Source organism: Microtus pennsylvanicus, chromosome 22 (genome assembly GCF_037038515.1).
Source record: "Microtus pennsylvanicus isolate mMicPen1 chromosome 22, mMicPen1.hap1, whole genome shotgun sequence".
NCBI lineage: Eukaryota > Metazoa > Chordata > Mammalia > Rodentia > Cricetidae > Microtus > Microtus pennsylvanicus.
In genome coordinates, this window is record NC_134600.1 from 35,928,676 (window position 1) to 35,953,629 (window position 24,954).

A 24,954-nucleotide genomic window follows, 5' to 3' on the forward strand; every position below is an offset into this window, starting at 1 on the left:
GGGCACTGAGTCTGGGATTGTAAGCTTGAAGAATAGAGGTGCTTATCCATACCTAACTGGAAAAGACCCCTCCAAGGCGGAGAACTACAAAGGCTGCTCTAGACAGGTCATGACCGTCACCAAGTACCGGACCTGTCTGGTGTTTTCAGAGCCGGGAGTCTTCAATGGACTTCCACTCTGTTCATGGGAGTTCATTGCACCAGGTAGTAGGAGCTATGGAGAGAGGTTGGAGTCTTCTCGCTTATTTATTTCCTTTCTGTACATAGGCATATGATGTACAAATATGCACATTTGGAGGATAAAACATTATAAAAGATAATGGCTTTAAAAGTTAGAAATGAGGTGCTGGAGAGATGGCTCAGCGGTTAAGAGCATTGCCTGCTTTTTCAAAGGTCCTGAGTTCAATTCCCAGCAACCACATGGTGACTCACAACCATCTGTAATGGGGTCTGGTGCCCTCTTCTGGCCTGCAGGCACACACACAGACAGAATATTGTATACATAATAAATAAATATTTTTAAAAAGTTAGAAATGAGCTAACTCAGGCCTTCACTGTATACACACTTACACAAACTCTCACTACTCCTCGTGGGGTCTCTTGATCCTACATAAACCATGTCTGCACTCTGAATGAATTTAGTATAGCACAAATTGAAATCTCTAGAATAAGACAATTGATGAGGGGAGATTGTTGTCCCTAACAGGAGTATATCTGGAACATTTCAAATACAGTTTTGGGGGCTGGAGAGATGGCACAGTGGTTAAGAACATTGGCTGCTCTTCCAAAGGACCCAGGTACAATTCCTAGCACTCACATGGTAGCTCACAACTGTCTGTAACTCCAGTTCCATGGGATACAATGCACATAAAAATTAAAATGAAAAAATTTTTTAAAAGGCCAGGTGGTGGTGGTGGTGCATGCTTTTAATTCCAATACTCAGGAGGTGGAGGCAGGTGGATCTTTGTGAGTTCATGGTCTACAGAGCAATCTCCAGGACAGCCAGGGATACACAGAGAAACCCTGTCTCAAAGAACAAAAATAATTAATTAAATAAATAAGGTACAGCTCTGGGGCTGGAGATATAGTCCTGTGGTAAAGAGCTTGCCTAGCTTGAATAAGGTCCCAGGTTCAATCCCCAATACCCCAAATAAAATACAACCCTTAGTTGTTCCCCACCACGCACCTGCACACTGGCATGTATGCACATACCACACTCCTGCACACTTGCGTGTGTGCACATACCACACAACAGCACACTTGCGTGTGTTGAAGTTATTGAGCTATAGATTCTGAAATGATAACAATTTTAAATTTTTTTCTTGACATCTGATCAAGTTTTTGCCCAGTGTTTGAGATTCAAAGTGTGCAGTACTGAGAACCCAACCCACCATTTAGACATGCAGAAAGCCCAAAGTTATTAGGGGTGGATCTTTTGCTCCCACCCCTTAGCTGTGTTTGTCCCAGATGGAGTGGAGGCAGATTAAAACCTCATCCTCCTCTTTCCACCAAAGCACCCTATCAGTCCAGGGTCAGAGCTCCTTTCTCCCTGGACAGAGAGAGACACAGAGCTCCAGGGCAACTCTAAAAATAAAAGCAGATGAGTCTGCATCCCCAGAAGGGATCCCAGGTTCTTCCACGGCTATGTCGCTGGAGATCCACGTGCATTTTCCAAGCAAGTCACAGGGAAAGTCAGTTAGGCTGTGCAAATAGGGACAGCCTACAAAAACAAGCGTTGCATCTGTTGTTCACTGAAGAAAAGGCCGGAGGAGGAAAAAGTGCAAGAGAGAAGTTAGCATGGGTTTGCTTTGCCCGGTCCCCACACACTCACGTGGACATGCATGACTTAGGACTAGCTGTCTGATGGCTGACATCTGGAAACAATTCAGGAAATGGGCAAATCAGCTGGTGTCCATTTCCCAGAATGCTGCTCATTAACTGAGCTTTGGACCCCAGTAGGTGAAGGTCACAGACTCTCTTTTCCGATGTGTTGTTAAAGTAAGGAGGCCAGGAACTCTGCAATAAAGAATAACCGAAAAGTCAAAAAGACAACTACAGAGGAACCCATTTCAGTGTCCCCCTTAATTCTCAGCTACATCCATCCACGTACACACAGCTATGAAAATGCCAATGTCGGCTAGATACGCAATGCTTTCACCACAGAGGTTGCTTTTCCAAGCCGAATGCACGTCAACTTTCGGTAAACTTTTTTTTAGAGGACAAAGGATCATCACTGAATTTAACAATTTGGCCTATTTTACTTTTTAACACAACTTTTCCAATAGTAGTCTATAGGAACCTTGCACAGATCCCGCAGCCATTCCCAGCTGACTGGGAGGAGAGGGCCAGCTGAGGAACGGTGCTTACGTCTTAGGCTCAGAAGCCACTTGGTAAAATAGAGCAGAGAAAAACCACTGTGACCTAGGGAAGCATTGCCAGGATGGGATTTGAGCTCAACAATTTTGGTCAAGAAAAGGGCTTGGAAGTAATCCATCTGGCAGGGAAGTGTGGAGGGATTCTTAAAGCTACATGCATCTAGGCATTTTGCTTAAGACTGACAAGTACAACCGTCAGGTGGAGACCACAGCAACCAGAAATTGGAGAAATCACGTGGCAGCCTCTTCTCGGGTCCCATTAATGTTCTAGTGTTACCCGTCTTCCACTTAGGAGAGCTATAACACTGTCAGGAAAAGAAAATGGCACCTTCAGGAAGCCACACAAGGCCAGTCGTTGCATTAAGGATGCTGAGTAGGTGCCAGCTCTTTGCCCAATACTTCTTTTCCCAGGGAGCGCCCTGAACAAATCAGCCAGCAAGGAGTTAGGAAGGGGTAGGAGTATTTTGTTTTGTCTTTGTTAGACTTGTTCCAAAAATCTAGCCTAAATGGGAGGTCTAAGAAAATCACTGTCCTATTGAGACCTCAAGTGGCGAAATTGGGAACTGCAGTTGAAGAAAGAGAAAAGGAATGGGAATAAGAAAGGGAGAGAGGGAGGAAAGATGAGCTCCTTTGAGAGCCTATCCCGACCCACAGTCTCACCTTGAAATTCTTACTAGATGGAAGAAAGGGTGCACTGTGCCTGAGACTTCTGAATAGCAGCCAGGGCTTGGTGACCCTTTCACCGTGTGAATATGACCAACCATCATTTCAGAAAGAGATCCTCCAAAAGCTAGCCACGCCACAGAGAACTCTGCCTACCTTAGCGTGTACAGTTACTCCAAAACAGTTCTGGAACCTACTGAGAAGGTTCTAGATTTGTCCAATCCTTTGCTTCTTTTTCCTAAGGGAAGCCTAAAACCAAACTGTGTCTTCAAGAGTCACAAGAGACCTCCCAGAGAACCTTGGGAACAGACAACACACTCAGACTTTCCCACCTGATCCTAGAGAGTCCGGCAGGCTGGCCTGATGCCCAAGGGCCAGTGACCTTGCACTACAGTCTCTTGTTCTTGCCCTTCCTTATAGACAGGTAGCAAACGTGCCACCGCCACTGCCTTCAGCGCAGCCGAGGAGACTAAATTGTTTTAGTTGTTCTCCAAATTCAGCCCCCAGACAAGCAACAGCATCATTCAGAAGCTATTGGAAAGGTAAATTATTGAGCTCCAGATCTAGGAATTAAATAAACATGCTGGCAGTCTGTCCCAGATGCTGTCCTAGTGACAGTGTGAGGCCACTGCCACACACTGATTTGCAAAAGTCCAAGATAGAAGGCAGCAAGTCTGTTTATTTCAAACATGATTTCTGGCCCCGCCCCCACAGAGACGCAGCTTGAAATCCGTTCTTTTTTTTTTTTAATGTATACAATATTCTGTCTGTGTGTATGCCTGAAGGCCAGAAGAGGGCACCAGACCTCATTACAAATGGCTGTGAGCCACCATGTGGTTTCTGAGAATTGAACTCAGGACCTTTGGAAGAGCAGGCGATGCTCTTAACCGCTGAGCCAGCGGCTCCAGCCCCTGAAATCCGTTCTTAACTAAGCTTCTGGTGTGGTTCTGGAAAGGGCAATCCACAAGCCTCCACTTAGACAAACTTTGCTCTGGTCTTTAGCCTTCTCTCAGAAGTTGGAAATAAGTATTCTAGCTTCTTACCAGGCCTGGAAGAGTCTGAAGAACCCCAGGTTCTCCGGGCCTGTAGATGGGTCTATTGTCCCTTTGAAAAAAATTAGTCCTTTTTTGCTGCCCCTGTAGAGAAAATCACAGTGAAGTGTGCCTCTGAGGCCAAAGATGGGGAGGGGTGGAAGGTGCCATGCTGGGAGAGCAGAAAGTCTATGGCACTGACCCACAGGGATTTCTAGGCAGATGGCCAGCTCCCACAGAGTCTGAATCTCTGGGCTGATACTGAGAGCCATGATAGCCTGGAAGTCACACTGAGCAAGGCTGCCCTTACTTCTCCTCACAGGTGCTTTCCAGTAGGCTCCAAGAGGAAAGTTTATTGTAATGCCACTAAAAGAATTAAATAAATAAATCTAATTAGTTTTTTGACTCTGAAGTTATAGGCTGAGATGTAGCTCATGTATATCCAGCATACGTGAAGGCCCAGGTTCAATCCCTAACACAGGATAATCTCAGGTAGTGGTAAAGGAATCAGCAGTTTGCTGGGTGGTGGTGGCGCATGCCTTTAATCCCAGCACTCGGGAGGCAGAGGCAGGCGGATCTCTGTGAGTTCGAGGACAGCCTGATCTATAAGAGCTAGTTCCAAGAGAGGCTCCAAAGCAACAGAGAAACCTTGTCTCAAAAGCTGCATATTGAGTTGGAGGCCAACCTGGACTACATGATCAACGCTTTAAAAAGGGAGGGGTATAAATACTCTTAGCTTTTGAGTATTTGTTTATGTGGCATTAGTCACCCTGCAGAAAAGATCCCTTTGACAATGAGGACTACTGAGAACTCAAGAACAATGGCAATGGGTTTTTTATTCTGCTGCACATACTGGCTTTGGGGGAGCCTAGGCAGTTTGGATGCTCACCTTACTAGACCTGGATGGAGGTGGGTGGTCCTTGGACTTCCCACAGGTCAGGGAACCCTGATTGCTCTTCGAGCTGATGAGGGAGGGGGACTTGATCAGGGGAGGGGGAGGGAAATGGGAGGCGGTGGTGGGGAAGAGGCAGAAATCCTTAATAAATAAATAAATAAATAAATAAATAAATTCAAACATTAAAAAGAAAGAAAGAAAGAAAAGATCCCTTTGTGATGATCTTGGGAAGGCCTCCTGGGAGGAAGTCCTGAAGTGGAACTCACCAGTGGTCTCCGTTCCATGGGACTCCATCTAAGCCCACCTTCAACTTCACCCCAGTTCTTTTCAGGCACCCACACCCACTCAGAGTGCTAGTTTGTCAGGGGCGGGGCTCAGAATGTGTAGCCACAGTTTTAAACACCCAATGGGGCACAAGAAGACTTGAGGTCACTTGACACCCAGAGACTCCCACTGTGACCAGCCAGAACTATGAAGAGCCCTTGTTTGCAACAAAGCCTGCTGGGACAGCAAGGAGAAGCTGACTCCTATACCGCTTCCTCCCTTCTCTCCTCCCTTCCACTTCCTCTCCTCTCTCTGTTCTCCCACACTTCCTTCCCGGCTCTAACTTTTGTCCTTCTTCTGCCTTCTCCCTGTGGGTCCCCCTGCAGTCCTGGGAAGTGAGCACTCCACACATACACACACACACACACACACACACAGAGAGAGAGAGAGAGAGAGAGAAAGAGAGAGAGAGAGAGAGAGAGAGAGAGAGAGAGAGAGAGAGAGAGAGAGAAATCTCCACACACCGAGTGCTGAGACCACTGCATCCAGCCAGGAAAGGAGAACTCCTTAATTAGCTATAAATAAATAATTAAAAGGCAGAGATGGAGAAAGGGACAAAGGAAAGGAGAAAAAAAGTGGGGTCCGGAGAAGCTATAAATGTAGGATGGAGAAAATTCATTGTGGGAAATTTATCTTTGTATCCAGAAAAGCACTGAAACCTCTACACATACACATACACACACACACACACACACACACACACACAGAGAGAGAGAGAGAGAGAGAGAGAGAGAGAGAGAGAGAGAGAGAGAGGGCTGTTATGATGAAATGCTATGCTGAAAATGATGAGTCAGCAAGGAAGGAAGGGAGGGAGGGAAGGAGGGAGGGAGAAAGGAAGAAAGGGAGGAGAAGGAAGGAAAGGAGGGAGGGAGGAAAGAAGGGAGGGGAGAGGGAGGAGGGAGGGGAGGAAGGAGGGAGGGGAGAGGGAGGGGAGGAGGGAGGGGAGAGGAAGAGAGGGAACAGAATAGTCCCATGGTAAAATTAAGGCTTCCTCTCCCTCTTGGTCCTTTTCCCACCTCCCCTCCTACTGCAGTAGGTTCCCGCCTACTGCCCTGTACTCCAACCATCAGAACCTTCCTGGCCTCTCTTACCCCCTTCCCTATGCTTGCCCAGGAGCCATTGGCACCCATGGCCTCAGGTAGGAGTCTGGCAGCTATGGACGCTAGACCTATCCTGCAGCACCTCAGGACAGGACTGACAGCAACGTGGCCATCCCTACCTGGTGCTGGCTGTGCAGCAGTAAGTCCACGGCTCACCTCTGACCCAATGACCCAGTAAGGGAGTCGCCAATGCCCTTGAGGGAACCTATCTGCTATGGGTTAGAGATATCCCCAGTGGGGAGGAACCTTCCAAAACAGAGGACAATGTGTTGGGCCAATGGCTCAACAGGAAGGTGAATTTGAAAAGCCAAAAGGCCTGAGCAACAACCTATGAGGGTCTCCTCTATCCTAAACCATGTAGAGCACTCCTGACCAGCTTCTTGGTGCCCCTCTGCCCCTCCTCCTGACCCCACTGAATCTGGTTTTTTTTCCTTAGCTAGTTCAAGACACCGTGAAGGGACCAAATACAGACCACACCACGTAGATTTTAGGGACTATACCAATGAGTTGAGTGCACCTGCACTTGAAGCAGGTGATGTCCACTATAAAGATGAGCAACAAAATGATGCTAACAGTTTCTATTTTTATTTACTTAAAATGGCGTTAAATATAAAGAGTAACAATCTGTGACGAGGTTCGAGAGTACATGAGAAGGGAGGGAAAGGGTCTGTAGTTCCTGAGCACCTTTTCCTGCTCTCTGAAGTTTTCATTTAGTGCTGGGTCAGCAAATTTTGTAGCTGGTTCACAGGTCCAGGCTATGCCCAGGCTTCTGAGCTGGGATGACCACATGTGCCCCCTACACAGCGCTAGGGATGAGATTCTCATCCTGGAGGGGAAGAGCTTCAGGTCTCAGGTCTAGGAACTGCAGTCATTCCCACCTTTTGAGGCTTTGTCTGTCTTGTTTTGATTTGTTGAGGTTTTTGTTTTGTTGCTGAGGGGGGATTACTTCGTTGTTTTTAAAAAAAAAAAAAGAGGGCTGGAGAGGTGGCTCAGTGGTTAAGAGCATTGCTTGCTCTTCCAAAGGTCCTGAGTTCAATTCCCAGCAACCACATGGTGGCTCACAACCATCTATAGTGAGGTATGGCACCCTCTTCTGGTCTGCAGGCATACACACAGACAGAACATTGTATACATAATAAATAAATAAATAAATATTTTTTTGAAAAAACAAGGTCTAACTAGGTTTCTCTTACTGACCTCAAACTCACTGTAAAGCTAACTTAAAATCCTCCTGTCTCAGCTTCCCAGGCACCGGGACTACAGGAAGGTGCCACCACACCTAGCATATGTTACTGAAAAATGGCATTAAGTTTTAGTGTCTTACCTACTCACCTACAGATACAAAGAAAAATAAAGGGGGAAAACTAGAAAGGACAGAACAAGGAGGCATCGGCATTTGGAAAGCTATAAAGGAAGAGGAATAATTCCTTTTATTATCTTGAATTCTTCGCTGAGATTCACCTGCAAATAAAAAGACAAATTAACAAAGAAAACATAAACAGTTTTATTAATGCTTACACCTGTGTATATGTGGGAACTGACTCAGACAGAGACCTGAGAAAAATCTCAAAGACGTGGTGGTGATGAGTTCAGTCTTAGCATTTTAAACTGGAAAACAGTGATGAGGAGATGACCAGAAACTCGGTAAAGAATTACACAATGATTTCTGTGTAGTTGTTAGTGTTGCCATTGATGTCTCTAGTGTTCAGATGCGTCTTTCTCTTCCTGCTGCAGAGAGGAGATTCTTTAACCACATAAACTACTCTTACAAAAGATGCCTTCTACTCTCCAGAGCTTCTCCTACATCTTAAGTGTCAAAATAATTAACTCAACACCTCCCTCCATCTCTATGCCTAGCTATCTATCTCTCTATCCATCCCCAGCCTCGAACTCAGAGATCCCCCTGCCTCTGTCTCCCTAATACTGGGATTAAAGGTGTGCACCACCACTACCCAGCCATTCAAAAACCTCTCTTATGCCAAAGAGATATATTTGGAGTTGTCTACCCAAGTCATCTGCAGCACCCACTGTTTAGTCAAAAGTGAGACCCCAACTTTCTACCACCCCTATATCCAAGGAGTCTGAGATGATTGAAAGCATCACCCCAGCCTCCGGCAATAACACTTGGGGTGCCAATGGAGCCCTTATGGAACAAAAAGCTCCATCTCAAACTCCCTCCCTTTGGGAGTTGCCTTGGGCCTGACTCCACCTCCGGGAAAGCCTGCCAAACGCTGACCCCTTCCCAGGGAGGGTCAGGACCACTCCCACAGGCTATTTAGGCTCCCGCCAAAAAATGAACACGTGGTTTCGGGTTTTGTGTGTCTCCCCCTGATTGTTCCCACACACACACTGCCATGCTCCTGTTCCACCTGGGAGCACTGCATTTATTAAGTGTGGGCATCTTTAATTCGGTCTAATCTGGTCTGACTGAAATTATTTTGCGGGGCTGGAGAGATGGCTCGGTGGTTAAGAGCACTGGCTGCTCTTCCAGAGGTCCTGAGTTCAATTCCCAGCAACCACATAGTGCTCACAACCATCTATAGTGGGATCTGATGCCCTCTACTGGCATAAAGCTGTACTTGCAGATAATAGTACCAATTTACATAAAATAAACAATAAATATTTAAAAAGAAAGAAAGAGAGAGAGAGAGAGAGAGAGAGAGAGAGAGAGAGAGAGAGAGAGAAATTATTTTGCATCAGCAGTGAGGCTCGTCTTAAGATTCTTCCTAACACCCACCTCTTTCTTAATGCACCCACCTCCTTCATGCAGAGGAAGCACCCCTTTTCCGTTGTGAGCTCAGTTCATCAATCATGAAAGGCTCCTTCAACGATGTAGTTCTGAGATTTGGAGTTATTGGGTTTTTGGTTTGGTTGGTTTGGTTTGGCTTGGCTTGGCTTGGCTTTGGTTTTTTGATTCTGTTTTGTCCTGTTTATTGTTGTTGATGATGTTGTGATTTGGGGTTTTGCGGGGGGGGGTTGTTTGTAATTTTTGTTTTTATTTGTTTGTTTGGTATTTTGAGGCAAGGTCTTTCTCTGGAGCCCTGACTGTCCTGGAACTCGCTAACAAAAAAGATTATTATACTTAATATAAATTGTATATTTCCAGCATCTCACAAATGATTTAGGTCATTTGTCACCCTCACATCTGAAGTCTGGTACCTCAGAAGACAATTAATCCTCCCAGATGTCCATAGCTCGGCGGGGGAGGGGAGAATTAAATGTGTAGAACATCATTTCCATTATATACTTATCAAGAGCTGTTTGCTAAAACTGCACAGGGCTACATTCTAAATGAGATTTTGAAGAAAAAAAAAAGAAAGAAAGAAAGCAAAGTGATTTAGCCTTTCTTTCCAGGTCAAGAAATTTTCATTTAAAGTGAACTCGCTATGGTTTATAAATTCCTCTTAATTATTCTCCACTGCCTAATAATGCATCCACCTAAACACACCTTTCTCTGCACTCAGCTAAGCCTCCCTAAGCTCTTTAGACTGTGAGAGAGGCTTAATGTATTTCCTATGAAACTGTGCCATTCTCCTTGGTCAGCTTATCCCAGCTTTGCAAATTCATTCCTGGCATCCACGGCCTAAATGGGTTCTGATTAATAATTGAATCTTAAGACCCTTTCAAGACATTTGCAAGGACATCATAGGGGAGAGAGGGAGCTGTGTCGTGCACCACCGTGTCACGACTTAGTAGACTGATGACCTCAACTGGAGGTTAAATGCAGAGTCCAGACTCTCGGGAAGTTTAAATCCTTTAAAATTCTGTCATAAGAATGCATAGGAATGGCTCCCCCGCTGACTGATGGGTCTCCCATTTATTTCCTGGTAATACATGATCTAGATGCATTTTTCTTGTACTTGGTGAGTGACTGCAGGTCACATTCTTAATGGTTTGCAGTAAGCTCTCTTAGGTTTTGAATTATTTATGACAGTACTGAGGAATATTTTTTTTCATTTAATCCTGAAACAGAAAACAGTGTCCTCCTGAAATGTCACACTGAGAAGCAAGAGAGGTCCCAAGTTTACCAATCCAAAAGAATATTCCTTCTGAATATTTTTTTCAAACAAATGTGTATCTAAATAATTTAAGTTTTTACAGAATGATCAAGTGTGTCTGTCCTGCATCATACCAGACATGCCTGTTTGCCACTGTAGTTCATTATAATTTTAATTATAATTCTGTCATTCTTCTACTCATAGAAGGAAAAAGAAAAGATAAAAATGATATTTAGATGAGTGGATGCCCCACTTTTAAACAACCCATAGCATTTCTCAGAAGCTGTCTGGAGGCATCCCTGAAGTGTGTAACTACAGCTATCTAGGGAATGTGGTTAAGTGGTGGTGCCTGCACCCAACCCAGGGCTACTGATTCTGACCCCTTGGGGATTTCTGAGTTAAACAGGAGCCTGTTAATTCAGCCTAATTTGAGAAACAACAAACTACCAGACAGTCTCATTAATTTCAGTGAAAATTGTATTTGCAAAAAAAAACCTAAGAATCTAAACATTGCATTCGTTACATTTGTGAGATCTTTAAGGAATTTGCATGCCTCAAAATAGCCAGAACTTGAAAGCATTTTTTTTTCAACAGTTCTCTTTGTAGTTGTCAAAGATAGAGGACCCATTACAAACCCAAAACTGTGCTAGCTAACTAACTACGGTCTCTCTGTGAATAGTGGAATCCTATATGCATGATGTATACAGGCCAACCTCAGACAGAACTGAAGGGAAGAAAAGATTTAATAAGATAAAAAAAAAAGTGAGCCTGGAGAAGTGGCTGATGGTTTCAGAGCACTGACTGTTCTTGCAGAGGACCAAGGTTCACATGGCAATTCACAACTATTCCAGAGAAGTCAATGTCTTCTTATGAACTCTGTGGGCACTAGGCATGCTCATGACATACAGCTAGACATATATTCAGAAAACCACTCACGCACATAAGCATTCTTTAAAGACAAAAGGATGTTTTCCGCTGGGAGACTCCCAGCTCTCTCACGTTACTCTGGATTCTACTACCCTCAGAATAACACGTGAAGGACCCACTATCATAGAATATTATTTAAGATGTGCTACATTTGCTTATGCTGTGGAACATTTGTTTTAATGATGCAAAGCTGTGTTGCATTATTTTATGCTGCATTTGTTTAACGCTGTGAAGCTGTGATTCTTTGCCTGTCTAAAACTCTTGATGGTCTAATAAAGAGCAGGTCGACCAATAGCAAGGCAGGAGAAAGGATAGGCGGGGCTGGAAGGCAGAGAGAACAGATAAAAGGAGAAGAGAATGAGCAGAAAGAGGAGGGAGGATGCCAGGGACCAGTCACACAGCCAGCCACAGCATAAGAGTGAAGGTCGGATATACAGAAGTAAGAAAAGGAAAAACCCCAGAGGCAAAAGATAGACAGGATAAGTTAAGAAAAGCTGGTTAGGAACAAGCCAAGATAAGGCTGGGCATTCATAACTAAGAATAAGCCTCTGTATGTGTGATTTATTTGAGAGCTGGGCAGCAAGCCTCCCAAAAAAAAAGTCAAAAGTTAAAAGAATAAAACAGCCAACAACATTTTGGCACCAACATGGAGCCAGAATAAAAGAAAATCCAAGAACATTTTGGTGTATCAACATGAGGCTTAAATATCCATCTAGAGCCTGAGAAAGCTGGAAAAAAAATGGCTCCTTAAAGAAACCCTGCTGTACAGCAGAGAACTTAACCAGCATTTTTCACAATAAATAGAAACAAAAAAAAAACAAGTAAAAAAATGACTGCCACAGTACAGGGCACTGGCATTCCATAGATGGGGGTTTAAGGTGGTTCCAGGTCAAACAAACCTCCAACCAGGCCACAATTTAGGCTTGGCTCTCACGAATCTAGATGCCAGCAGAGCCAGCAAAAGAGCCATGTGGAGGATCCAGGTAACTTAGCAGTGTAGCTTCACAGTCTAAAGTTTGCTTGTGCAGTCGAAAAGGCTAAAAGATACACAGAAAAGAGGTCCAGATGGGAAAACCTCTAAACAGGTTCCAGTGTGTTACACAATGTGTGTGGGCTTAAGAAAGAAAAAAAAATGGGTATAGACAGTCATATAAAAAGAAAAACAAATAGGTTAAAAAATTTAAAAAAAAATCCAACAACAACCTACAAGGCCCTTGTCGTTGTCTCTCAGACACCCGACACCTGTGGCTGCTGCACATGACTCCCTAGTTTGACAGGAACTGGGACAGCACCTGCAATGGAGAAGCAGTGTATAGACCGCCCCAAGCGGTCTTTGTGGACACAGCACAAAGAGATGCTGTCACTTGCTCTTCATCTTCTATAGTTACAGATGGAGTCCCAATCTCCACCCCCAAAAGACATCAGAACATCACAGGCTTCATGAACTGATTCCCGAATATACATTTTCTGTTGTTTTCTCCTGCCTTCATTGACTTCCTTTCTTCATCTCAAAACCCTGAAAAGAGAATTGTGCCTTTGGTATGGACATTAGGATTTAATTTTACGAGTGTATTCAACTTTATTCTAAATAAATAAAACTGATTCATGAAGGGAGAAGGCAAATAGTACATAGTTTACCTTGTTTGTGGATTCTAGATTTAAATATGTCTGCAAATACATATTATATGCCTATCTGTATATGTATGTGATATGAAACAAATAAGAACTCTTTGGACTAGGAGGTAAAGCAGTAGAATAAGCTTGAGGGTGAAGGGATATAATGGGGGTGAATGTAAGCAAAGACAGCGATTTATACAAAACCCACTATCTTAGGTACTGTGGTGGTTTGAAAGAAAATTACCCCCAAAGGGTGTGAAGTAGGTGTGACCTGGTTGAAGGAGGAAGTGTGTGATGGTTGGGGCAGACTTTAAGGTCTCTTCTACTCAAGTTTTTCTCAAGTTTTGTGACACACAGTCCAATTCCTGATGCCTTGACGTCAGATGATAGGGTGAAGTCTGATTTGCTCTGTGGGAGGAATTGTGGGAGCATGTGAGAACCCTGAAGAGAACTCCATGTACGCTGCCTTCCCAAGATGAACACTGCTGTTGGGGTGAGCAGGAGGAGAGCACAGATGTGGCCAGTCCCCCCAAAAACAGTCAGGAGCTGCTCTAGCCTCATTTCTCTGATTCTCTCATTAGAATGTTTAAATGTTAATCTGACTCTGGACATTAAATCAATTTGTACAAATTACAATTGATACCAATTAACCGCATTGAAGAGCATTTCATCTTGAAACTACAATTTCAATCTAACTTATTTGCTTTGGTGTTAATATTTGACTTATATAAAAGGACATGGGAGAGACTGGGGCCATCTTTCTGCTGGCAGTGGTTTCATCCAAAAGGAAGCCTTCTACATAAAGTATTCATTCCCGTGTCCAGTGGATTGGGTACAAAGCGTCTCCCAGAAGCGCAGCATGTGAGACACAAGTTTATAATCTTGGTTCTTATGAGGAAGAGGCAAAAGTATCAACTCAAGGCCAGCCTGGAAGGTTAGGGCATACTGAGACCTTGTCTCAAAACTCAAGATGTAAGTGCCTGGATTCCCTGTGCTTGTGGGGTAGGAGTATAAAAATCATATAAGGTCATCCTAAGGTGTATGGTAAATTCAGGACCAACATGGACTACATGAGAGCCCGTCTCAAAAAACTAAAAATAGGTCTAGGGACATAGCTGAGTGGTGGTGTGTTTCCCAGAGTATGTACCTAGAGTACGTAACAATATGGGTTTCCTAGAGTATGTAATGATATGGGTTTCCCAGAGTATGTACCTAGAGTGTGTAACAATATGGGTTTAGAGAGTATGTAACAATATGGGTTTCCCAGAGTATGTAACAATATGGGTTTAGAGAGTATGTAACAATATGGGTTTCCCAGAGTATGTAACAATATGGGTTTAGAGAGTATATAACAATATGGGTTTCCCAGAGTATGTAACAATATGGGTTTAGAGAGTATGTAACAATATGGGTTTCCCAGAGTATGTAACAATATGGGTTTAGAGAGTATGTAACAATATGGGTTTCCCAGAGTATGTAACAATATGGGTTTAGAGAGTATGTAACAATATGGGTTTAGAGAGTATGTAACAATATGGGTTTCCCAGAGTATGTAACAATATGGGTTTGATCTCTGCCCCCTCAGAGAGGGAGTGTGTCTCAGGGCCACAAGATAGGCATGTAAATTTCTGGTCACTTCACAACATAGCCATGTGAATTGTCCTCTGTTTTACAAAGCAAATGCTCATTCCACATGAACACAGCAAGTTTCAGGCACAACTGTAAAGTCAAAATCTGTCTGTGGTGCCCCTTCTTGGTTTCTTTCCTCAACCTCATCAGTGTCTCTCTGTCCCCACTCCCAAATGTTCACACCTCTGTCCCCTTCCCTCCATCCAGTCACAAAACAGTGATGCCTGTTACACTCAGAACATCTAAGTGGATCTGTTCATAGTAAAATGCCAGTAACAACTAACTGCTTGTGAATTCCTCCCAAGTAATTCCAGACAAAACAGTCTTTCATTAACCAAGACCTTTGAAGTCTGAGACATATTTAATGGTGACGTCAATGCCACTTACAACAGAGCTCCCCACCCCATTTTAACAAGCCTCTTAGAAGTCTTCCATTCACACGATGTACACAAATAAATAACATCATACTCGACAACCCGCACGTGGACTCCTGGGTTGGTCAGGTATTGGCTCAGTCTTTATTTCAAATATTACCTCCACTGTGATGATGGAGCAGCTGAGTGTTAAAGACACAGACACAGTTTACATTCACTGCACACTGGAAACGAGAAGGACCCAGAAAAATCTAAGGTGAGACGAAAGCTGGGAAGATTGTAATAATAAGCGTCGCGAGGTTGAACTTGGATCCCATGGCAGGGGACAAGCGCACCATCAGACAGACTTACCTGGGAAGGAAGTTTATCCGGGAAGGGAAGAGAGTGGGGGGGGGAGATGAGAGAAAGAGACAGAGACATAGAGAAACAGAGACAGAGAGTTGCCTCCTCGGAGAAACAACACAAAGAGAGCAGCAGTGGGCCGAGTTTTCCCCTAAAGGGACCTTGGCACCTGCATACAGAGTCAGGGTGCTGCCTGTCATGCATGCAGGGGCGGTCACTCTGCCTCTCAGGTCCCCAAGGAGAGGGGCCAGGTTTGCATTTACCTGAATGATTGTTAGAAATATTCTTAACACTCTCCGCCAACGCAAATACTTCCAATCAGACCAAATTAAACTGAAGAAAAAAATGCCCACGTTTAATAAATGCAGCGCTCCTGGGTGGTGAGCATGGGGGGAGGAGGGGCGGGGATAGAGAGAGGGGCCATGCAAAACTCAAAGACCCTTTTCTGGGTGGCAGCCTAAATAGCCTGTAGGAGTGGTCCTGACCCTCCCTGGGGAAGGTCAGTGCTTGGTGGGCTTTTCCGGAGGTGGAGTTCAGACCAAGGCAACTCCCAAGGGAAAGGGACTTAAGATGGAGCTTCTGGCTCCATTGGTGCCCCAAGGATGAATGCCAGGGGCTGGGGTAATGCTTCCAGCTCAAACACCCCAGAGTCTTGGATATAGGGGTTTCAGGGGGCTAGGGTCTCACTTAGGACAAAACATCCCAGAGTCCTTGGATATGGGGGTGTCAGGGGGCTGGGGTCTCACTTTTGACAAAACATCCCAGAGTCCTTGGATATAAGCATGTCAGGAGGCTGGGGTCTCACTTTTGACCAAATACCCCAGAGTCCTTGGATATGGGGGTGTCAGGGAACTGGAGTCTCACTTTTTCCAAACAGTGATGACAAAGGTGATTAACTTGAGTTGGGCATCTGGGTACCAGGCAAAGAGAATCAATTTCTGATGATACACACCACACACACACAGTTTAAAAGAGCATTCTCAAAGCTTTCGCTAAGACTGTGACCTAATTTTAGACAACTTTATAGCATTCTCTCCTTGCCAGAGCTCGTGTTAGAGAACTCAGACAAACCGACTTTAACAGTCACTTGAAATAATGTGTTTCTTAAAGATACTTCATCGTAGATAAACTGAAATTATCCCGGCAGTGGGTACACGCTGAATGGTTTTACAACCGTTCTATTATTTTTAGATCGCTGTTTCTGCAGCCGGGCTGTTAAAAATAGAAGGCAGCCTAGCAGAGGACAGGGGGCCTGAATGTTTTCCTTACTCATGAATGAAAATGAAGTGGTTCTCAGGCCTTAACTGGAAGAAAGTTGTGTGCAGCAATGCTCAGGTTACCAGGCTGTGTCTTGTACTTTGGAAATTCCAATAAAAAGAGTGCCGGCGAGGCAGAGCTCCAGTGGAAGCTTCCTGCCATTGTTTAGGTCCCCGAGGTGATATCCCTGGTGAAAAAAATCTTTCCTGTGTCCTTCCTCAGAACTGTGACTCAGTTCCTCCTTGAGTATTCTCGCCAGGACCGCTTTGCGCCCCAGACTAGTGACCACCAGGGGGCGCCAAAACAGCCCATGGAGTGGGGAGCGCCAGTTTGGCTGAATCACCCACCTCTCTCCCTGTCCGTCCCTTGGCTGTACTGTGTCTACAGCGCACACAGTGGCTGAGCTGAGAACTGGATTCCAGGGCTGTCTTCTCTAGTATGCAAACACCGATAAGGACCTCCTTTGGTCAGAGAGCTGCCTGGATGGCTTATTCTCCAATACTATACCGGTTGTGTTTAGCTGCTCGGTTCTGCAGGGTACCCACAAAACCTGGAGCTGTAGTGGGCTCATGGTGAGCCAGCTGTTACTGTTTGTTTTATTCTTTGGCTTTTGGGGGTGTGGCCTGCCACCCAGCTCCCAAATAAACCACACTTAGAGTTTTATTCTATCAGCTTGGCTTGTTTGTAGCCAGCTTTTCTTATCTTAAATTATCCTATCTATCCTTTGCCTCTGTGCTGTTTCTTGTTCTTAGTTCTGTGTATCTTACTTTCACTCTTACGTGGCTGGCTGGGTGGCTGTCCCCCTCCCCCGTTCTCTTCTTGTTCCTACTTCTCCCAGAGTCCTCCTTTTTATTCTCTCTGCCTGCCAGCCCTGTCTATCCTTTCTCCTGCCTTGCTGTTGGGCATTTAGCTCTTTATTAGACCATCAGGTGTTTTAGGCAGGCAAAGAATCACAGCTTCACGGAGTTAAACAAATGCAACATAAAAGAATGCAACACATCTTTGCATCATTAAAACAAATGTTCCAAAGCATAAACAAATGGAAAACATCTTAAAATAATATTCTATAGCAGCCAGCCCCACATCAGAGAAGCTACTTGATTCCACTCCTTTCTGTGGCCTCACAGTTCCTCCCTCCTTTCTTGGGATCATCTTAAGACCTACTTGTCCATTGGAAAGTCATTGTTTGGGCACTTTCTCATCCAGGTCCTTCCTACACAAATGCCCCGAGTTCTGTCTGTTTCTCCCTTCCTCAACATCCCCCAGTGAGGTTCACAAGCCCCTCTGTGTCAGAAGCATCTAGGAATCTATGCTTAATGGGTCTTCCTTAAAACCCATTTCTAAGTGAATCTTACACATGGTAAAGCTTGAGAATCTCTGCTGTTTCTATAGTGTGAGTTTTTTATCTTTCATATGTTTATTTGTGTTCAAGAGTGTGGGTGTATGTGGCTAGCACACGTCCCAAGTACAGAACATTTGAAGACCAAAGGATCACTTGGAGAAGGCATATCTCCCCTTCCACTGTGTGAGCCCCAGAGAGCTCACCAAATTCGGTTTGGTGCCTTTTGCCCACCCAGCCACCTCATGGGCACCATAATAAGATTTTTTAAAAATAGAAAGCAGCGTAGGCTGACTCCAACCAGCTGTTAGCTGGGATTAACTGATTAAAGTAATTCACACTGAACTTTGAACAAATATAACTCCACCGTTAGTTTTCATTTTGACATTTTGCAAGTTGTAATGAATTTCTAATTAGAAAAATGTGTGGGATAGATGTTTGAAAAATAAAAAACCCTTATCTCCTCTCTCTCTCTCCTCTCTCTCTCTTTTCTCTCCCTCACTCCTCTCTCCCTCCCTCTCTCTCCTCTCTCTCTCCTCTCTCTCGCCTCTTTCTCTCCTCTCTCCTCTCTTCTCTCTCTTTCCTCTTTCTCTCCTCTCTCCCTCTCTCTCTCCCTCTTTCTCTCCCTCTTTCTCTCCTCTCTCCTCTCTCCTCTCTCTCTCCTCTCCTCTTCTCTCTCTCTCCCTCTCTCTCTTTCTCTCCTCTCTCCTCTCCTCTCTCTCTCCCTCTTTCTCTCCTCTCTCTCTTCTCTCCTCCTCCTTCTCTCTCTCTCTCTCTCTCTCTCTCTCTCTCTCTCTCTCTCTCTCTCTCTCTCCCAAGCTTGAACAGTCTGTAGATGCATCACCATACACAAGGTTGCCCTTTAGTTATGCCCAGTTTTCAGAGTGGCTAGTTTTCAGAGTAGCTCCAAAATCACTTGCTTAGGAACCAGACCCAATCCACGAAGACTCTGAAGACATTGGATGTTTCATTCCACCTTCTATTTTCTTTCCGAAGCACAGAATTTTGAAATGAATGGCGGTGGTGCACATTTTCCTAGTTATGAAAGTAACACGTACTCAGAGGGGGGAAAAACAATTTCTCACATTTCAACTGCTGTATATTGAAGGATAACATTTTATCGTCTAATGTGTGTATGAATATAAATATATTTGATTTTCAAAAGCAGTATTACATACATGTTATTTCATATTCTTTTCCCATTTAATGTCATGGATATCACTCTATTTTATTCTTACTTATTTTAAAATATTGTTGTTATAGGGATTGAACCCAGGACCTTGCACATCGTAGGCAACTGCTACCATTTAGCTATAACAACAGCCCTACAAGCTCTTTTATTTTGGTTAATATTATGAAGTAGATCTTGCCACATGGCCCACACTAGCCTCATCCTCCTGCCTCAGGTTCCTATGCCACCATACACCAGCTTTCACATATGCTTTAAAAGCTACATAAAACTCCCACAGATTATTTAACCAATTTATTACTTGAGCAATTAAAGTTATTTTTAATTTTTTGGCTGTGATAAGTAATCTTGTGTTTACAACTGTGCTGTGTTTTGTCATGAGAATTATCTCTGCTGTTTTTTTTAATTTATCAAATATTTCAAGCTGATACTTAGTATTAATTAGAACCCCAGCTTTCATGTGTGTGAAGAAGAGACAGCATGTGTGTAGGCAAGGTCACATTCATCCAAAACATCTGGGGTCAAATCATTTAAGAGCTCAAGAACCCAGCAAATCCAGAGCTTGTCTGCTTTGTTGTCTTATTCCTTGGCTTCATCATCCTTAAATGCTTTTCTCATTGATAAAATGGGATTACTAGGACCAGGCTGGCGCACGATGCTAGCTAGAGCTCTTTCCTAAGAGATACAAAGCACTGTACTCAGCTCCCAGCACCATAAAAATAATAGATAAATAAATAATAAAAATAAAATAATTAATGATATCACCAGACACCTAGAAGTTGTTTATAGGGATTGAATGTCATAACATATGTAAGTCGTCTAGCATGGCACCTGGCTATGGACCAGTGCTTAGCAAAAGACAGAAAGCATCACCACAAAGAAACCTGAGAAATCTTCCTGATTTCTCAACTGAGACATGGCCTGACTCGGGATGGTTCTATCCATAAAAATAGAATTCTCTAGATGTACAGAAAAAAGAAAAAGAAAAACAAACAGAAAATAAGCTGGGCGGGCAGTGGTGGTACAGGCCTTAATGCCAGCACTCGGGAGGCAGAGGCAGGCAGGTCTCTGTGAGTCTGAGGACAGCCTGGTCTACAAAGCAAGTCCCAGGACAGACTCCAAAGCTACAGAGAAACCCTGTCTTGAAAAAAAAAGAAAAGAAAGGAAGGAAGAAAAGAAGAAAGGGAAAAAGACAAGCTGGGTATGGTAATCAATTCACACCTGGAATTCTAGAACTTGGGAAGCTGAGACGTGAGGATCACCAGTTCCAGGCCGTCTTTGGGTGCAGAGTGAGACCCTGTCTCAAAAAAATGAAAGATAACACTCCCCACTGAGGTAAAATGTGTCCCACCTGAATTCCACTTCTAACAAGAGGTTTGCCCTCATGGAGGTGTGTCTCTAGCCCTAGGATACCATGACATCATCCTAGAAAGTCCTCAAGAGTTATTTTTAGGTACTTCATTTCAAACAATCCTGAGTTACTTGAGAGATTTTGTCATTTGCTGGAATAAAGACTTCCCAGGGAAGACCAATGCAGGTGCTCCCAGTTCTATACTTTTGTTTCCTCCCCGTCTCTTTTTACCAGAAAATATTCCAAATGCTAACTTTGGTTCCTTAAATGGTGCCATGTCTGTTTTCCAATTGAGAAAACCGAAGCTGTGGTAAGCAAAGCACCATGGCCAACCCAGAATCCAAATCTCCATCAAATTTTCTAAACTCAAAGCACTATAAATATTGAACTCGAATGAGCATTCTCCAGGGCGTTTGGTGTTGACTCTGAGGTCCGCGTATTTACAAGTACCCATGCAACTAAGAGCTAAGAAGGTACAGGGGCCACAATTAGAAAAGCATTTCTTTGGGCATAGGTCAAGTTTCTGAGAAAAGTTCCCTAACACCTAGGATTTTTTTTAAGATCATTATCATCAAAGAAACTTTTCAAAAATTTTAATATAGCTCAGGATACATGTGTTTTGGATCGCTGCTAACTTACAAAAACATTCAGGATCAGGATTGAGTCATCCCTGGCTTCTAGATGATTCTACTAGGTCTTGTTTGGTTTTAGTTTTTGTTTGGGTTTTTTTTTTTTCCTTTGTCATACCAGAGATCCAAGACTTGGCAAGCATTCCACATCCAAACGGCATGAGCAGCCTGCACTACCCTCAGGATAGAGTAAATTCCATAGCAGTGCCCTTGTTTCTCTGAAGCGTTAATCATTCATCCCAATCCAGCTTGCCTTATCTAACTAACACGGTTGGTCTTGCTACTTCTCCACAGGTTTCCGATGCCCTGAGTCAGTGTGAGAACAAGTAATGGGGAAACCTGTGAACCTGTACTAAAGACACAGCATGGGGCAAGGGAGCTTTTCTCAAATCATTCTATCAGATGCAATGCAGCAGCTACTAAATGCCTTCATTCTTGGTTACATCGCTAGTGGGGCCCGTGTGGTAGGTTTCACTAGGTTTTGATTATGATTTGCCTCTAGACTTGTCAGTCCACTTCTCTTTGGTCCAGAGGGAAGGCATACGTCATACTTGAAAGACTTATTTCATTACAGCAAAGACTCATACAGGCAATTAAGACCAGGACTATTAAATTTGTGTAATAAAGACATATAAAGCCTGAACTCTCTGCCCACTTTGACTTGTTCAAGACCACAGTTCTATGAACTGAGAAACCTTCCAGTTTCCTGGAGAAATGAGTGTGGGTTTTTCTTAATATATTTTTTATTCAAGCAGAATTATACATGACTGCTGGGTGGTGGTGGCGCGGGCTTTAATACCAGCACTCAGGAGGCAAAGGCAGGTGGGTCTCTGTGAGCTCGAGACCATGTACACACCTGTTAGTCTTTCTGGGTTTGGGTTACGTCACTCAAAAAGATCTTTTCTAGTTCCATCCATTTGCCTACAAAATTCATAATGCCAATCTTAACAGCTGAGTGACACACTGTTGTGCAAATGTAGCACATTTTCTTTATCAGCCAGGAACTGAAGAGTTGAGGGACATCTAGGCTGTTTCTAGTTCCTGGCTATTATGAATAATGCCCCAGTGAACATAGCCGAGCAAATGCCCTTGTGGTATAAAGGAGCATCCTTTGGGCATATGCCCAGGAGTGGTATAGTTAGGTCATGAGGCAGATCAATTCCCAGTTTTCTGAGAAACTGTCATATTTATGTAAGCCATATAAGATGTAAGATGGAATCTCAGAGTAGTTTTGATTTGTGTTTCCCTGATGGCTAAGGATGTTGAACAGTTGTTTCTCAGCCATTTTGAATTTCCTCCATTGAGAGACTTCTCTCTTTAGAACTGTACCCTCCTCTTTTTTTCTGGGGGGGGGGTTGTTTTTTCGAGACCTGTTTCTCTGTGTTACAGTCTGTCTGTCTATATGAGTCTGTATGTGTGTCTGTGTGTGTGTGTCCATGTGTGTATGTGCCTGTGTCTGTGTGTCTATTTGTCTACGTATGTCCGTATCTCTGTGTGTGTGAGAGCCTGTGTGTGTTTGTCTACATGTCTGTATCTGTCTCCGTGTGTGTGCCTGTGTGTATGTGCCTGTGCCTGTCTGTCTACATCTGTGTCTGTGTGTGTGTGTGTGTGTGTGCCTGTGACTGTCTGTCTACATATGTCTGTATCTGTCTGTGTGTCTCTGTGTTTGTGTGTGTGTCTGTCTCTTTGAGTCTGTATACGTATGTGTGTGTGTGTGTGTCTGTGTGTGTATGTGCCTGTGTCTGTCTGTGTCTGTCTGTCTGTCTACTTATGTCTGTATCTGTGTGTGTGTGTGTGTGCCTGTGACTGTCTGTCTACATATGTCTGTATCTGTCTGTGTGTCTCTGTGTTTGTGTGTGTGTGTCTGTCTGTCTGTCTCTTTGAGTCTGTATGTGTATGTGTGTGTGTGTCTGTGTGTGTATGTGCCTGTGTCTGTCTGTGTCTGTCTGTCTACGTATGTCTGTATCTGTGTGTGTGTGTGTGTGTGTGTGTGTGTGTGTGTGTGTGTTACACTTGAGGAGAAGACAAAAGGAGGGATATAACAAAAGAACACAGGCCAAGAGAGTAGTATGAGCAACGGAGAAATGACACAAAATCAGTGTCCTCAGAAAGAGAGGAAGAATAGGAGTAGAGAGGGAGATGTGTGAGGCTGATTATTCAATGGCAACAGAGACAGATTATAAGAGAATCCAGTTCGGATCTGGACTCCATATGTGGTAACACTGAATTTGGGGTTAGTTTTACTTACATTTCTGAAGGATGGCCACAGACATGGTGGAGTGTTTGTGTGTGGTTTAGATCTCCATATGGGAAGACAAAGGGGTTACAGAAATAGCAAGGGAGTTTCTAGTGTTCCCTGATGGAGGCATAGGTGGTGCACATTAGATCATCTGAACACATCCTGAAAACTGAGGATTCTGTCCTCTCACCTTGCCTTAGGCCTTTCTTGTGGGCATTGTAAGGAGAACCTTTTGACCTACGTTAAAAAATGGAGTAACTTCAGGTCAAACTGGACAGAGATTATCATCCAGACTCTCAAGTCAGCAACAAATCCACTCAGTATGCAAAGGGAAGGTTTACCAAATAAGAGGACCTGTTTTGTCACATTAATACATTCTACAGACATCCCTAATGCAGATGAGGGAAAAAAAGAAAGAGCTTCGTTGGTTAACCCCTTCTCGTGAGTTACTTTGTGAGAAAAGATCACGTGAAGAAACCCTGTGCCTAACACCCAAGTCTCCTTGTCCATCACATTACATAACAACCCACAGTGAACCAGGTCCCCTTTCCCGGTGGCCAGAAGATTATTTAGCACAGGCTGTGCTTCTGCTAACATCAGTGCCTCAGATTCAATGGAAATTAGGAGACAAAGAAACTGACAATGAAGGGGCAAGAAAAATAAAGATTTTTGAGAAAGAAGATGGGGCTGGTAAAAGGCATCAGTGAATAAGACTCTTAACTCTGGCTGGAGTTTCAACCCCAGGACTCACATGGGGAAGGAGAGAACCAACTCCCACAAGCTGCCCTCTGACCTGTACACCCATGCCATGGCATGCACTAACCCACACCCTCAAAACAAATGAATACAACATTTTTTAATTAAAAAATAAACCTTTGGGAAGAAAGAAATGTCATAGGACTGTCCCGGGTCAAACACTTTTAGCCCATTTCTTCAATGCCTGTTTATATACATTGGAGAAAAGTTAGTGTTGAAAGCATAGGAGAAAAGATCTTCCCATGTAGACCTAGGAAGAGAGAACACCCACCCACTCTGCTCCCTTGGCTCAGGGCATTAATGTTTGTGGATGAAATTAAAACAAAGTTCCAAAAGTTCTGGAACAGCAGGTCTCTACCAATTGCTGAAGGTTTTCATCACCAGATTGTTGTAAACATCTGTGCATTCACAGATACCTTTTTGGAGTTTTTTTGGGGTGGGGAGGGAGTGGTTGTTGTTGTTGGTTGGTTGGTTGGTTGGTTTGGTTTTGGATTTTTGATTTTGTTTGTTTAGAGACAGGACCTTACTGTGTATCCTTGGCTAGCTTGGCGCTCACATGTAAACCAGGCTGGCCTCAAACACAGAGCTCTTCCTGCCTCTGCTTGCCGAGCAGTAGGATTACAGGTGTGGGTCACCTCAACAGATACATTTGGAGCACCTGTTGTGTATCGAGTACCTTATTAGGATGGGAGCTCGTTCTGCCTTAGAGCTAAGTCTAACACCTCACTTCTCAGAGCATGGTACTTGACCAACAGCATCAGCTACACCTGGGAGAGTATTAGCAATCCAAAGTCTTGGTCCTGCTCCAGACAGACCAAGTCAAAATCTGCACACTTTGCAAGGTATCCCACCATAGGGAATGGGATCCAAAAAGCCAGTTCATGCACCCAGGATAAGTTCTGGTCCCACTGCCAGAGGCC

The 24,954-nt window shown here is 44.0% G+C and overlaps 1 protein-coding gene across 3 annotated transcripts in view; it reads left to right on the plus strand.

Moving 5' to 3' along the window:
* The window catches only part of Lhfpl3 (LHFPL tetraspan subfamily member 3), a 389,769-nt gene that overhangs the window by 357,656 nt on the left and 7,159 nt on the right, over positions 1 to 24,954 (plus strand). The gene's annotated exons all lie outside the window — the stretch shown is intronic.